Below are 14976 nucleotides of genomic sequence, written 5' to 3' on the forward strand. Positions count from 1 at the left end.
TGAACTGGAAAGAACCTTAGAAATCAATCCTTTTATCTGAGAGAGGAAACTATAAATTTCAGTCACTTCCCAAGATAACAAATTTAATTAGTGGCTGAGCTAGAACTGGAATACATGTTTGCTTTATTCCACCTCTTGTGTTGATGTTTTCCTACCACATGATCTTATTTTTCATATATCATGCCAAAATAACTGGTCAGTTCACAAAAAATAAGGTCTACTTGCTTATTTGGGTTGGTAGTTGCTGATGTACGCCATTGTGTGTATTACATAAGTGATGAAGTTATCTATCATATCACATGGATTTCACTTCATGATGACAATAAGGAAAATATGTAGTTCTGGTATCAGAATGTATTTTATTCTAAGCAACTTGATTTTCTCTTAGGAACACTGTATATTATGTAATCTGTCAGATTTTCCTTTTTTATTGGCTGCTAAAAAGCTAAGTGCAAATATGTGGCCTAATTTTGTTAGTGTAGAGGACTCTGTATAATGAATCATTCTGTTATTCTTAATACTAGTTCTCTTTTACATTCTTTCTCGATTTTATTTTCTTTTGCTAGTACACCTGTTTCTCTTTTGTTATATATTGTTTTATTTGATTTTTGAAACTTAAATGCATTTATAACAAGATAAGTATAATTAAACGTGTATAGGATTAATTTTGTGTTGCAAATATTTTATCATAAATCAACTTTCAGCATTTATCCCATAATTTATTTTGAGTATATCTAGAAAGTCTTTATCACTCAATTTGATTAGTTTACTCTCTTCAGCCTTGGACTACTCTCATTTTGATAAGTTCATATTATGGAGATGACATGAGGAAATTAAATTATATTGTAACTTGTTTACATAATCTGATTTGCCTGAACTACATCTGAACCTGAATTTAAATTTACAGAAGATGAATAACAGGTTTTCAATGACAATTATCTTATATAAATGTGAAAATATGTTAATTTCAGTTGTTTTAAAATTCTTTCATGCGGGTAAAATCTTTGCTTTATTTGGGATTTCCTTAGAATTGTTAAACCTATTTTTAAAGCAGATAGATTTCTGAAAGTAGATCAAAGCATTGTTTTAAGTTTCAAAGGGTGCTCTTTTCCAAATATTTCACATATATTAACATTGAAAAATCACTTAAGGGGATAAAGATATATACTGGATTATGGAGGAGTAGATTAGAATTTATCTAGCAATTATCGTTCATGTTTGCAATTGCTTAGGGTCTAACAATGATCTGATTTTGCTTGACAGTTAATTTACAATATTAAGTAATGTTTATTGTTTCTGATTATTATAATCACAAAACTACATGACCTCCAAAGCAAAAATATTTCATCAGTCCTTCCTGCTTCTTCCGATTTTCTACATATTCAAATATGTGAGGTCTTGTTTGCTACCTGCAGTGATGTTATTATTTGTAAATAATAACAAGTCTTTTCAAAAGACTTGAAAAGAGTTGTTAAGATTTCACTTTTAAATCTTTTTGAAAACCACAAGAAAGTACATAGCTAGAAATAAGTTTTATCAAATATAGCAAAATTACAAATAAGGTAGAATATTGCATCTACAAATACGGTAGAATATTGCTGGTTCAGCTAGTTTTCACTGAGAAAAAAACAATACAATATGGCATATTGCTTCACTTATACTCACTACATAAGAGTATATATAAAATGTGGGATTAATTGATAATTACATAAAAATAGATCAGTTGGGTCTAGGGATACATTTACCATTAATTAGATTTGGAGTTTGAGTACTTGAAATGTATTTAGCACAAGTTGAGATATGTTGTGAGTGTAAAATACAAACTCCATTTCAAAGATAGAGTTATTAAAGATACTAAGTCATATATAGATATTTGTAAAATAGACAATATAAAATACCTCAGTGATTTTCATTGTGGTTATATTATCTAAATGGATCAAGAAGAAATTAGAGGGAAAATTAAAATGTATTGGAACAAATTAAAATGGAAATACTGTGTACAAAACCTATGGAATGAGGCAAAAGAAATTCTCAGAGGGACATTCATAGCAATAAATGTCTATATTAAGCAGTACAAAAGAATTCAAATAGGCAATCTAACTATAATTCAGTGTTCTGGAAAAAGAACAAACTAAGCTCAAAATTAACAGAAGAAAGGGAATTTTAAAGAACAGAGCAGAAATAAATAACAGTGCACAGGAAAAAAGGTAAAAAAGATCAAACTAAAAGTTGGTTCCTTGAAAAGTTAATAAAAAAAACTTTAGCTAGACTAACCAAAGCAAAGAGAGGACCTATTGATAAAATCAGTAAAACTATTAAAAAATTTTAAACTGTTATAAAAATACAAAAATCATAAAATACTTCTATAAACAAATACATGACAACAAAATGGATAACATAGAAGAAATGAAAAAAATCCTACGTACATACTAACTGCAAAAATGGAATCATAAAGAAATAGTCTGAACAGAATGATTGCTAGTAAGGAGATGAATTAATAACCAAATCTCCTGGTGAAAAATGCTCAGGGCCAGATGGCTTCACTGGTAAAGTTTTTTTTTTTTAATATTTATTTATGCATGCAAGAACTGGGGTACAGGCTAGAGGTATTTGTGTGTGTGTGTGTGTGTGTGTGTGTGTGTGTGGAAGGTGAGATGATTCACCAGAGACAGAGTAGGGAGCAGAACAGGCAGATTGACTGAAATACACTGCTAAGGGGAGCAATGGGCGACAAGAGGTCTGCTAAGCCATGTGGGTCACCCCTTTGGCTGGGATCAAACTCATGCTGCAGTGGCTGAGGATAGCTTCAGTGTGCTGCATCTTAACACCTTGCACCACAAAGGAGGCCCTTACCTCCATGGTAAAGTTTACCCGATATTTAAAAAATATATGGCAAGCCTCAAACTATTGTAGAAAGATCAAATAGAAGGGTATCTTCCAAACTCATTTTATGAGGTCAACATTATTTGAGTCAGAAAAGGACAAAAAAAAAAGCAAAAACAAAAAACTACAACCATGATAAATTAAGAAAAATTCCTAGTAAAATATTAGCAAATTGAATTCAACACATTGAAAGGATCATTTACCATCATCAAATAAGATTTATATCTTGGTTGCAAAGATCATTGAACAGATGAAAATTAATAATTACAATCAAGATATTAATAGAATGGAAGAAAAAACATGATTATCTCAAGACAGAAAAATTCATTTGATAAAATTCAACATCCATTCATAATAAATATTCTTAACAAATGAGGAGTAAAAGGGACTTGCCTCAACATAGTAATGACCATATATAACGAATTCCCAACTAACATCATACTCAACAGTGAACTATGTAAAGTTTCTACTTTAAGATCAGGAACAAGGCAATTAAGCCCACTCTCAGTACTCCTACTCAATATAGTACTGAAATTCCTTTCCAAGGTAAGGAAAAGAAATAAAGGGCATCAGAATCAGAAAGAAAGAAGTGACATTATCTCTATTTGCAAATGGCATTATTTTATATAGAGAAATCCCAAAAACTTATAAAAAAAACCTGTTAGCATTAATCATGAAGTTGCAAGATACAGAATTAACAGAAAAATCAGTAATGTTACAATGAATTATATGAAAAAATAAAATATTCCCATTTACAAAAAATAGAATATGTAAGAATAAACCTAGTCTAGGAGGTGAAAAATCTGTACTCTGAGAACTACAGATAGTGGAAATCGAAGACACAGAAAAGTGGAAAATTATCCAAGAATTAGAGAAATTAATATTGTTAAAATGTACTTACTACCAAACACCATCTATATATTCAGTGCAATATTTGACAACACAAATGAGAATACTCAATGGAGAAAAGAAAACCTCCTCAATAAATGGGGAGGAGGTGTGCAGACCTCTCCTGCTGCGCCCACTGCTCCCCTCAGCAGTGTATTTCATCTCTCTGCCTGTTCTGTTCCCCGCTCTGGCGAATTCTCTCACCCTCCCGCACTGTACCCAGTGCTTGTATAAATAAATAAATAAATCTTTAAAAAAATAAATAGGGAGGAAAAATTGGATATTCCTAAGTAAAAGAATGAAGAGAGTCCTATCTTATACCACTCAAAAAATTAGCTTCAAATGAATTAAAGATTTAAATCTCCGTAAGGAATATACATTCAGTAAAAACTGTACTTTGTTTTTTTTTATAAAAATGCTCAAAAAAATCAAGCTTCAATAACAGTGGGAAAAAAAAAAGAAATGCAAAAAAAAAAACCCTATACTTTGAATTTTCATCTTTTTTTAGACTAGCAATTAGTGTTGATACTCTGTAGTGATGCTGGGTCAGGCAGCAAGCCATAGCTTACTGCCAGCCATGCAATGATGAGGGTAATCAATCTGTAGTCTACAAACTGCCCTTTACCCCTAAGTACAGTATTTAATAAATCACGTGAGGTATACAACACTATCTTATAAATAGGCTTTTTGATATATGATTTTTTTTATAACCGAAGGCTAATGTAAATATTCTGAAAGTTAAGGTAGGCCAGGCTAAGTATGATGTTCAATAAATTAGATGTGTTAAATATTTTCAACTTATGATAATTGCAATTTATAATAGTTTTATCAGGATATAACTCCACTGTAAGTCAAGAAAGGTCTGTATTAAACTTATTTTTTAAAGGTTCATTTATTATGCAAGCACTGGGCACAGTCAGAAGCATGGGAGAGTGAGAGAATTCACCAGAGCCAGAGCGGGTAATAGAACAGGCAGACTGATGAAACACTGCTGAGGGGAGCAGCGGGCATGGCAGGAGAGGCAGGAGAGGTCTGTGACGCCATGTGGGACAGCTTCACAGTCCAGCGCTCAGCCGCTGTGCCACCAGGGGAGGCTCGGTCTGTATTAAATTTAACTAGGAGAGTATACATCTGAGAAATGGTGGATTATGTAGAACACTTTAACATGAAACAAGAGTAATATGAATATTCAAATTGGTCTTTCAATAGGTTTTTTTAAAGATTTATTTATGCATACAAGAATTGGGGTACAGGCCAGAGGTGTGCGGGTGAGAGGATTCACCAGAGACATAGTGAGGAGCAGAACAGGCAGATCTACTGAAACATACTGGTGAGGGGAGCAGCGGGCGAGTCAGGAGAGGTCTGCTGTGCCATGTGGGTAGCTCCCTGACTGGGGATCAAACTTGTGTTGCAGTGGCTGCGGATAGCTTCATAGGTTGCATCTTAACCCCCTGCACCACCAGGGAGGCCCTCAGTAATTTTATTTCTAGAAAATCTAGGTTGACAATTTATTTTTTAGATTCTAACATTATAAATTTTCCACTTTATTGTCTTCTGGCTTCTCTGATTTGTATTAAAAATAAATTGTCAAAATAATGTTACTTCTTTACAATCAATGTCATTTCAAACACAGATGGAAAGTGGTACACTAGCCAGTGGGAAATTTTACTTGTTTTTTTTTTTCATTATTAATTTTTTATTGAGGTAATAATGGTTTATAATGCTGTATACAATTTAGAGGCATAGGATCACACATCCACACCTCTTCAGGTGTTTGTTACCATACCACATCCACCACCAAGGCACTGAAAGTCTTCCAACATAATCACTACACTCCCTCCCCATTTTGCTTTTCCCTCTGCCCCCTCTGCTAATCTAAACTGTCCAGTCAGATTTCTGGGGGTTGTTGCTGGTTTGATTTTATAGGACCTGTTGTTTTATTTCTGTATGTTCCACATATAAATAAAACCATCCTGTATTTTTCTTCCTCTTTCTGACTTATTTGGTGAGGATGTGGAGAAAAAGGAACCTCATACGCTATTTGTAGGAATGTGGACTGTTCTAACCTCTATGCAAAACAGTATGGAGATTTGTCAAAATATCCAAAAAGGATCTATGTGATCCAGTAATTCCATTCCAAGGTGGAAAATGTAAAAACACTAATTAGAAGGTATATATCAACTGCTAAGTTCACTACAGCCTTATTTATAATAGCCAAGTTATGGAAACTGCTTAAGTGTCCAAGGACAGAAGCGTGGATATGAAAAATATATATATTGTGTGTATAGGTATATGCACACACACACAATACATACATACACATGAAATACTATTAATAAAAAAGATGAACTCTGGCCATTTGCAATGCCATGGGTGATAATGGAGGGGATTATGCTAAGTAAAATGTTTCAGAAAGAGAAAGACAATGTATGGTTTCACTATTTGTGGAATATAGAGAAACAAAGCAAAGGGTCAGACCAAACCAAAGGAGTAACAAACCCTTGACATCTGACTGCAAAACTGAGGCAACAAAGTGAAGGGTAGTGAGGTGGGAGCACAAGAGAGAGGATTCTTGGGGATTTAGTGCTGGGTATGGGATGAAAAACATTTATTTGTAGAGGGTTGAGACAGTAACCCCTGAAAGAAATACAATGAGGTAAACCAACTTAACATATATAGCTTCAGAGAAAAAACAACCAACCCAACTGAACAATGAGCAGTAGATTCAATAGACACTTCTCCAAAGAACAAATTTAAATGACCAGTGGGTGTATATAAAGGTGTCCATCATTCCTTATTATTGGAGAAATGCAAATCAAAACAATAGTGAAATATCACCTTATATCTGTGAGAATAGCTATTCTCCAAAAGATAAGAAACAACATTGTCAGAAAAGATGTGGAAAGAAGGGAACCATTATATCCTGGGATGTAAATTGGTACAGTAATTATAGAAAGCAGTGGGAAGACGCTACAAAAAATTAAAGATATAAATTCCATATGATTCAGTCATTCAACTCCTGAATATTTACCTGAAAGATAAAAAAATAAAAACAAAGTATAAACACTAGTCTGAATAGAAAAAGTGCACACTCAGAGTTTATTGTAGCTGTATTTACAATAGCCACAACTGGAAACAACCTGAGAGCTGATCATCAGATAAATGGAGAAGGATGTGGCACATATACACAATAGAAATTATTCAGTCATAAAAAGATAAAATGCTGCTATTTGCAAAAACATGGATGAAACTTGAGGGGATTATGTTCAGTGGAAAAAAATCCCAGACAAACACAATAGAATTTCACTCTTTTATATATAAATATATATTTAATATATATTTATATATATTATATGTATATAAATATATATAATATATATAATATATTTATATATAGAAGATACAAAGAAATGGAAAGACATCCCCTGCTCATGGATAGGAAGAATAAACATTATTAAAATGGCCATCCTACCAAAAGCAATATACCGATTCAATGCTATTCCAATAAAAATTTCAATGTTATTCTTCAAAGAAATAGAACAATTATTGATGAAATTCATATGGAATCACAAAAAACCCCGAATAGCCAAAGCTCTCCTGAAAAAAAAAGAAGGGAATGGAGGCATCACACTCCCAGAATTCAGGCTATACTACAAAGCCATAATCATCAAAACTGCATGGTACTGGAACAAGAACAGACACACAGACCAATGGAATCGAATAGAAAATCCAGAAATAAACCCACAGATTTATGGTCAACTAATCTTTGACAAAGGAGCAAAGACTATGCATTGGAGCAAAGAAAGTTTGTTCAATAAATGGTGCTGGGAAAACTGGGTCGCTGCATGCAAAAGAATGAAGCTTGACTACTACCTCTCACCATACACAAAAACCAACTCAAAATGGATTAAATAACTAGACATAAAACCTGAAACCATAAAATACATAGAAGGAAATATAGGCGAAACACTACGGGATATGCACATCAAAGACATCTTTACAGACACATCACCCAAAGCAGTGATAGTGAAGGCAAAGATAAACAGCTGGGACTACATCAAATTAAAGAGCTTCTGCACAGCAAAAGAGACAATAACAAAAACAAAGAGAAACCCCACCAACTGGGAGAACATTTTTGCACCCAACACTAATGATAAAGGATTGATCACAAAAATCTGCAAAGAGCTAATGAGACTCAACAACAACAAAGAAAATAATCCAGTCAAAAAATGGGCAGAAGAGCTAAAAAGAAACTTCTCTGAAGAGGAAATGCAAATGGCCAACAGGCATATGAAAAAATGTTCAACATCACTTGTAATCAGGGAAATGCAAATCAAAACTACCATGAGATACCATCTTACACCAGTGAGAATGGCACATATTAAAAAAACTAGCAACAACAAATGTTGGCGAGGGTGTGGAGAAAAAGGAACTCTTCTGCACTGTTGGTGGGAGTGCAAACTGGTCCAACCACTATGGAGAGCTGTGTGGAGATTTCTGGACCTACTAAACATAGAGCTTCCATATGATCCAGCAATTCCACTCCTAGGTATTTACCCAAAGGACTCAGAAACATCAATTCCAAAGAACACCTGCACCCCTATGTTTATAGCAGCACTGTTTACAATAGCTAAGCTTTGAAAACAGCCCAGCCCAAATACCCAAAAATAGATGACTGGATCAAGAAGATGTGGTACATATATACCATGGAATATTACTCAGCATTCAAAAAGATAAACACATGCAATTTGCAGCAACATGGATGGCGCTGGAAGGGATCATGCTCAGCGAAATAAGCCAGAAAGAAAAAGAAAAATACCGGATGGTCTCACTCTCACTCATAGCAGGAATCTAGAAAACTTAAATAAGGGACCAGGAAAATGAATAACTATAAGAAAGTGAAAATCAAAATCAACAAAAATCTATGAACCAGAGACACTTTTGGGGGGGTGGGTGGCGGGAGGGGAGGGATTGGGGTCAAAAGGGGGGGTTGCAATTGTATGGGGAATATAAAAATAAAATTTATTATTAAATAAAAGTCAATAATAAGTTAAAAAATATATATAAATATATATAAATTTATATATATTTATATATAAAAGAAGCAAATGAACTAAGTATACAAAAAACCCAAAAATTATCTTTTACCTATTTCATATATATATCATATGTGACTATATAAATAAATAACCTATATTACTAAAGTTATCATGTAAGGACAGAGGGGTCTTTGCATGTGGACTTAATGTTCCACAACATTTTTGCACTTAATAATCTTAAATACACAAAGCAAATACTGATAAAATTGAACGGACAACAATTAGACTTAAAATTGGAGTCAAGTATTTCAGCACCCTATTCTCAATTATTTATTGAATAGAAAATCATGACAACATAATCGATCAACCTCACCTACTTGATATTTATAGAATGCCTACCCAATAAGAGCTTGTGCCTTTTAAAGTGCATGAGGCATTTGTCAAGATGGACATTACTGCGAGTCATAAAGCAAAATGTCACTATATTTAAAATAATTAATATAAAATATGGTTATTGATCAAAAGTGGTTTTACATTAGAAATCAGTAATATAAAAGGTCAGTGGAATATCACTAAAAGGGACAATATGGGAAGATTTATGTTACTAATTGTGATACAGATTTAGATGCTATCAGTGAAAAAAAATACCTTGAAAGATGCAACCAGGTAAGCTCTGTCAAGGAGAAATAGATAACTTGAATAGTCATATACTTATTGAATAATCATAACTGGTTAAAAACATGGTAATACTCACTAGAGAATATTAATATATAGGGAAGTAATAATAGTTTTACACTAACTCTTCAAGAAAATTAAAGAGCAGTGACTATGTCACACTTCATTTTACGAGGTGGCATTCTTCTGAAATCAAAATGAAGACATTAATAAAAAAATGTATAGAATAATATTTCCCATGAACTTTAGGTGCAGTTTTACCTTTTAATTTTAGTAAATCTTATCAATGATTTTGAAAAACAATGTGACAAAATGAGACTTACTCAAAGCATGCAAGGTTGGTTTTATATTGGAAAGTCGATTTTGTCAATAGATTAAAAAGGAAAAAATTACATTAATAGATGTACAACAGTTGGCAAAGTTAACATCCATTTCTGATTAAAAATTCTTCTAATTTGCTGGGAATTTGTATCAGTTGTTTAGTAATTACTCAAGAAATGAAAAATCTACAGTTAGGTACTATTCACTAGACAGCCTAAAATGTTAAAGACTATGGATGCTAAGTATTGAGGAGAACATGGAGCAACTTCCACTCTCATACACTACTAGCAGAAGTGTAAAACATGACAAATACTTTGGAAAACAATTGGGTAGGTCCTTAAAAATTTAAACTCATACCTATTATACACTCCAAACATTTCGTTCCTTGGAATTTTCTAAAGAAAAATAAAAGGATATGTCCTCATGAAAAAAATAGTATACAAATGTTCATAGAAGCTTTATTTGTATAGCCAACAAGTGCAAACAGTCACGTGTGCCAACAGGTGGATGGATAAAGGAATTTTAGCATATCATACTTTGGACTGTTAGCCACAAAAAGTAATTAACTTTTGATAAATACAACAGTGTGAATAAACTTGATAGTTACTGTACTTAGTAAAAGAAGATAGAGAATGAAAAAATACACATTTATGATGCCTTTACATAAAATTCTAGAAAATGTATAAAATCTATAGTGGCAGAAAACAGATCAGTAGTTTCTGGGTTAAAGAAGTGAGCATTGAAGGAGGGAGAAATTATAAAGGGGTAGAGTAAATGGAGACGTGATGATTAGGTCATTAAGTTGATTGTGGCATAATAGCTTTACAATTTATGCATTTGTATTAACTATATTTTTTCTGTATTCCTGAAGCTTTATGTTTTGGAGTCTTACTTGCAGGGATTACTTCTCCTAAGGGTGGCCAAGTATTTGAGACAGCAAAGTACAATTCCAGTTGTATACCTTTCCCATGCAAACCAACTGATCCAGAGTCTTAATCACCCCATGGCCAATTTGTAAGTGAATGAAAACAGTCTCAGAACAAATTGAAATATTTGAACTAGCCAATCCTAAATCTGCTTATTTTGCTTTGCCTTCTCCAGGGAGTCCACATTAATGGCAGTTGCTCGTGGTTTCACCTTGCTGCTGCTTCTCCAGACTGACTCCCACCTTCCCTTCATGACTCTGTGTGGACCTTGAGAACTGTGAGTAGCAAATGCTTTTCCATGGCAGACATCTCATCATCAGAATAAAAACAAAACCCTGGGTATATTTTAAGAGTGTCATTTATTATATATTAGTTATACTTTTTAAAATTATCAAAATAAATGCATTGATTTTAAAATTGCAAACAAAAATATCTTCCAGAATCTTTACAGTTTTTCCCATTTTTATATTTCCTTGGAGAATTCACATTCTTCTACAAATTTTAGATTACCCAATAGACCTGTCTGCAGTAATGGAAACACTCTTTGTGTTTTCCAATACACCAATGACTTGTCACTTATAGCTGGTTAGCACTTACAATGCAGTGGTTTAAGTAGGCATTGAACTGTTGGTTTAGGTTTCACTAATTTTAATTTAGATTAAGCAGTGGCCACCATATCAAATAATAATTAGTGCTAGAATTTGTCAATGGAGAGATAGCAGTAGAATGGATATTCTTTTCCTCTAGTAGTTGAAGAGATATTTGATTGAAAGTGGTTTATATATCTGAGGTTATTGAGGCTAGATTTTAGTTTGTATAGGGGCTTTCTCTGTCTGTTTTGATTAGTTCTTGATCCTGGACCATACAGCTTCATGAGTCCCAACTGAATGGTTGGACAGAGCTGGGCTCCATTTTTGTCTCTGCAGCTCATGATAATACTGAAACCTTTAGTTTTCTAACCAGTTGACATTTGAGAGGGATGTATGGCAGGGGGTGGTTGGGGGAACACTGAGTGTCTTGCCTCATTCAATTTAAGAATCAGAAGATCCTTTGAGACGAACAGTAACCTAGTTTCAGGCTCACTTCTCTGTGGTACTCTTTGCTCCTAGATCTTGTTCTTTCAAGTCCTGGCTGACATAATAGTTCTCTGATTACTTCGAAGGCTTTTGTAGTTTATCCAGTTTATATATTGTTTGTAGTTTGTCTAGTTTATATATTGGTAGTTACTGTCAGTGGTAGAACAAGTTACATTGCTATAGCATATCACAGAGTTTCTGTTGTAAAACAGTACTTGTATAATTCCTATTTCAGGCACAGTAAATGTTCCCTCTTTTTTTAACAGCATAGTAGCTCTAAGACCAAATGAAATGACAAAATTTGATTTATTTAAGCTTAGGATTTGTAAGTATTTAAATTCTACTGACTTTTCAGTGAATTTTCTGTCACCCAAGTGGGGATTGTTTATCGTGTCATCTCTAAAGCTTCATCTTTTGCTCAAGATCTTTGTTAACCTTTATTTTCCTTTTCACTTAAAAATTCTGTTGTCTATGTCCCATATTCTCAACTTCAATTCATTTATTTTAACCTCTGAAAGCTTAGAGTACTTCCCTATTAGTTAGCCAGAGAATTCTTTTTATCTCTAAGCTTCAATTTCTTTCTGTTTTTCCATTTTGTGTGCTCTAACTTTTTGATGTCACTTCAACAATGAATTCATAGCCCATTACCCATAGGAAAAAGGCTGAACCCCTTGACTGTGGCACATAAGGCCTTTCGTGTGCTGGTCACAGCCTACTTCTCTAGCTGTATTTTTTGTTTTACTTCCACATGCAGCCAAAGGTTTAGCTTTTCCATATTCATGGCAACAAAGATGTATTTTTAAATTTTTTTTAAAGATTTATTTATTTACACAAGAACTGGGGTATAGGCCATATGTGCGGGAAGGTGAGAGGATTCACGAGATTGGGGAACAGAACAGGCAGACTGACTGAAATACACGGCTGAGGGGAGCAGCAGGCGAGACAGGAGAGGTCTGCCATGCGATGTGGGTATCACCCCGGGCAGCTGGGATCAAACCCGCACTGCGGAGGCTGTGGACAGCTTCACAGTGCTGCGCTCAACCGCCTGTGCCACCAGGGAGGCCCAGGATTGATTGATTGATTGACTGATTGATTGATTGATTGATTTTATTTATTCTAAAATACTTCCATATTTTTTATATCCCTCTGTTTGGATTATACTCTATTTTCTTCTTAAATATTCTTTTTCCTTTCCCAGAAAAAAATTATTCTGATCCTTCAAAGTCCACTGAACCATCAAGTCTGTTGTGAGGTTCTAATTCTCCTCTCCCTCTCTACCATGGAGGCCCCTCTAATACCGTGGTCATTCTAGTAATGTTCTTTTTATGCTGGGAGAACTTAGAAATGCTGCTAATTGTTCTGAAGCTTTTCCCCAGCATTCTGTTAGCTCCTGGTACATGGTGCCATTTTCTCATTTATCTTTATTTACTTTCCCCTTAACACTGTGCTTAACAAGTAGTAATTGCTTTTTAAGTGTTTATTTTCTATAACTGAATTGCAAAGAATACCAGTGCTTGGCCTAGGCCTCAGCTGATTATTTAGACAGAAAGTTAAGTATTTCCTGGCCTGCATTTAAATTCCAGGGGAGACTATTTTGTTCTGGTGGGTCTTTCAGAATTTGCTAGCTCCCAATATACAGGTAACTGCCAACATTTCCTATTATTTTGGGCCAACCCTTGATATTACAAAGGATATTATCATTTTTAGCACAATACTTTCTCACAATCCTTTCAAAGAAACTAAATTTTATACAGTCACATACAGAAATAAGACTATATGGAAATAATACTAGATTCTTATAATTTAATCCAGAAGTTCCATCCATATCTTTAAATTTAGTTATGAATTGTCATCAGAGTATATTACGGAATGGCTCCAAGATTCCTTAGTAAGTTAGCTTGCTCTCAGCTGGGGGTGAATTTTATTTAGCAATTAAATTCATAGGTATTTGGGGACTTTTTAGATTATTTTCTAGCTTATTCTCTGAAGATTGTAACTTTGAATGCAAAACATGCATCAGTTTATGCCTGAAGCAATGGAAAAATGAGGTCTTAGTGCCCTTCATATAAAGTTTCCCAGATACATACTGTGCTCTAAAGTTTATGAAGAACACCAAAGAGTGAAAATAAGTGAAAACACTTTAGGGCACTCCTCAAACACCTTCATAAGGTTAGAGTGGAAAATATAAGATAAAAGCAGTTATACCTGAAAAAATTCTAGAAGTAAAGTGAAATATTTCATGTCCCCTTGGCAAGTTAAAGGGGGTTATGTTGCTGTCTGCAGCTGGAGCAGCACTGTGCAGTGGATGCAGTGGAGTAAAAAGAACATTTGGTAAATTGCAGAAATTTGAAAGAGATTATAACCCTATGAGGAACATGACCAAATTGAGTTATTTAACTCCTAATGAGAAAAAAACCAGAGAGAGAGAGTTAGAGTTAGAGTTAGAGAGTTAGAGTTAGAGAGAGAGAGTTAGAGAGAGAGAGTTAGAGAGTTAGAGAGTTAGAGTTAGAGAGTTAGAGAGAGAAAGTTAGAGAGAGAGAGTTAGAGACAGACAGACAGGGTAAATGTTTTGTGTATGGGCAAATTGATTATTTTAGTGCTTTCTCCCCCCCATAAAAATAAACTGGGTAAAACAACAATCTTTCTCGAATACTACCTCACGACAATCTCAAGAAGGAAGCCCTTTAAGTCTGGACTATGCCAGATTCCAAGAGAGAACTGCTGGAGCTGAATGCTCCACCTCTTTCCCAGCTCTGTACTTTCACTCATTTTGTGCCTTCTGAATGAGAAGGAAGGAAGGAAGGATGGGTAGAATGGGTAGCGTGGGTGGGTGGGTTGATGGATGGATGGATGGATGCATGGATGGATGGATGCATGGATGGATTCTGGGTCCTCAAAACAAAATAGTAGGAACAAAAGGTGATACAGGAGTGTATAATTTATAGAAAAAACTTTAGATTATTGTAAAAGCAGATTTTATATCCCACAAGACACAAGCCAGCAAACATATGCAGTATTCCCCACTTGCTATAGTTTCCCTATGTGGATTTCAATTACTGCAGTTGACCACTGTTTGAAACTACTAGGTACAATAACATATTATGAGAGCAAGGGAGAGAAACTATGTTCACATAACTTTCATTACTGTATATTGTTATTTTTATTATT

General features: G+C 34.2%; 1 long non-coding RNA gene across 1 annotated transcript in view; it reads left to right on the forward strand.

Annotated features, from left to right (window-relative positions):
* The window catches only part of LOC119247629 (uncharacterized), a 260801-nt gene extending 249736 nt beyond the window's left edge, over nucleotides 1-11065 (forward strand). The window contains exon 6 of the long non-coding RNA XR_008550746.1: nucleotides 10908-11065. This is a non-coding gene — a long non-coding RNA (uncharacterized LOC119247629). The remainder of the gene's footprint in view (nucleotides 1-10907) is intronic.
* Nucleotides 11066-14976: the final 3911 nt, after the last annotated feature.

This window comes from Talpa occidentalis, unplaced genomic scaffold (genome assembly GCF_014898055.3).
Source record: "Talpa occidentalis isolate TD23 unplaced genomic scaffold, MPIMG_talOcc4v2.1, whole genome shotgun sequence".
NCBI classification, from domain to species: domain Eukaryota; kingdom Metazoa; phylum Chordata; class Mammalia; order Eulipotyphla; family Talpidae; genus Talpa; species Talpa occidentalis.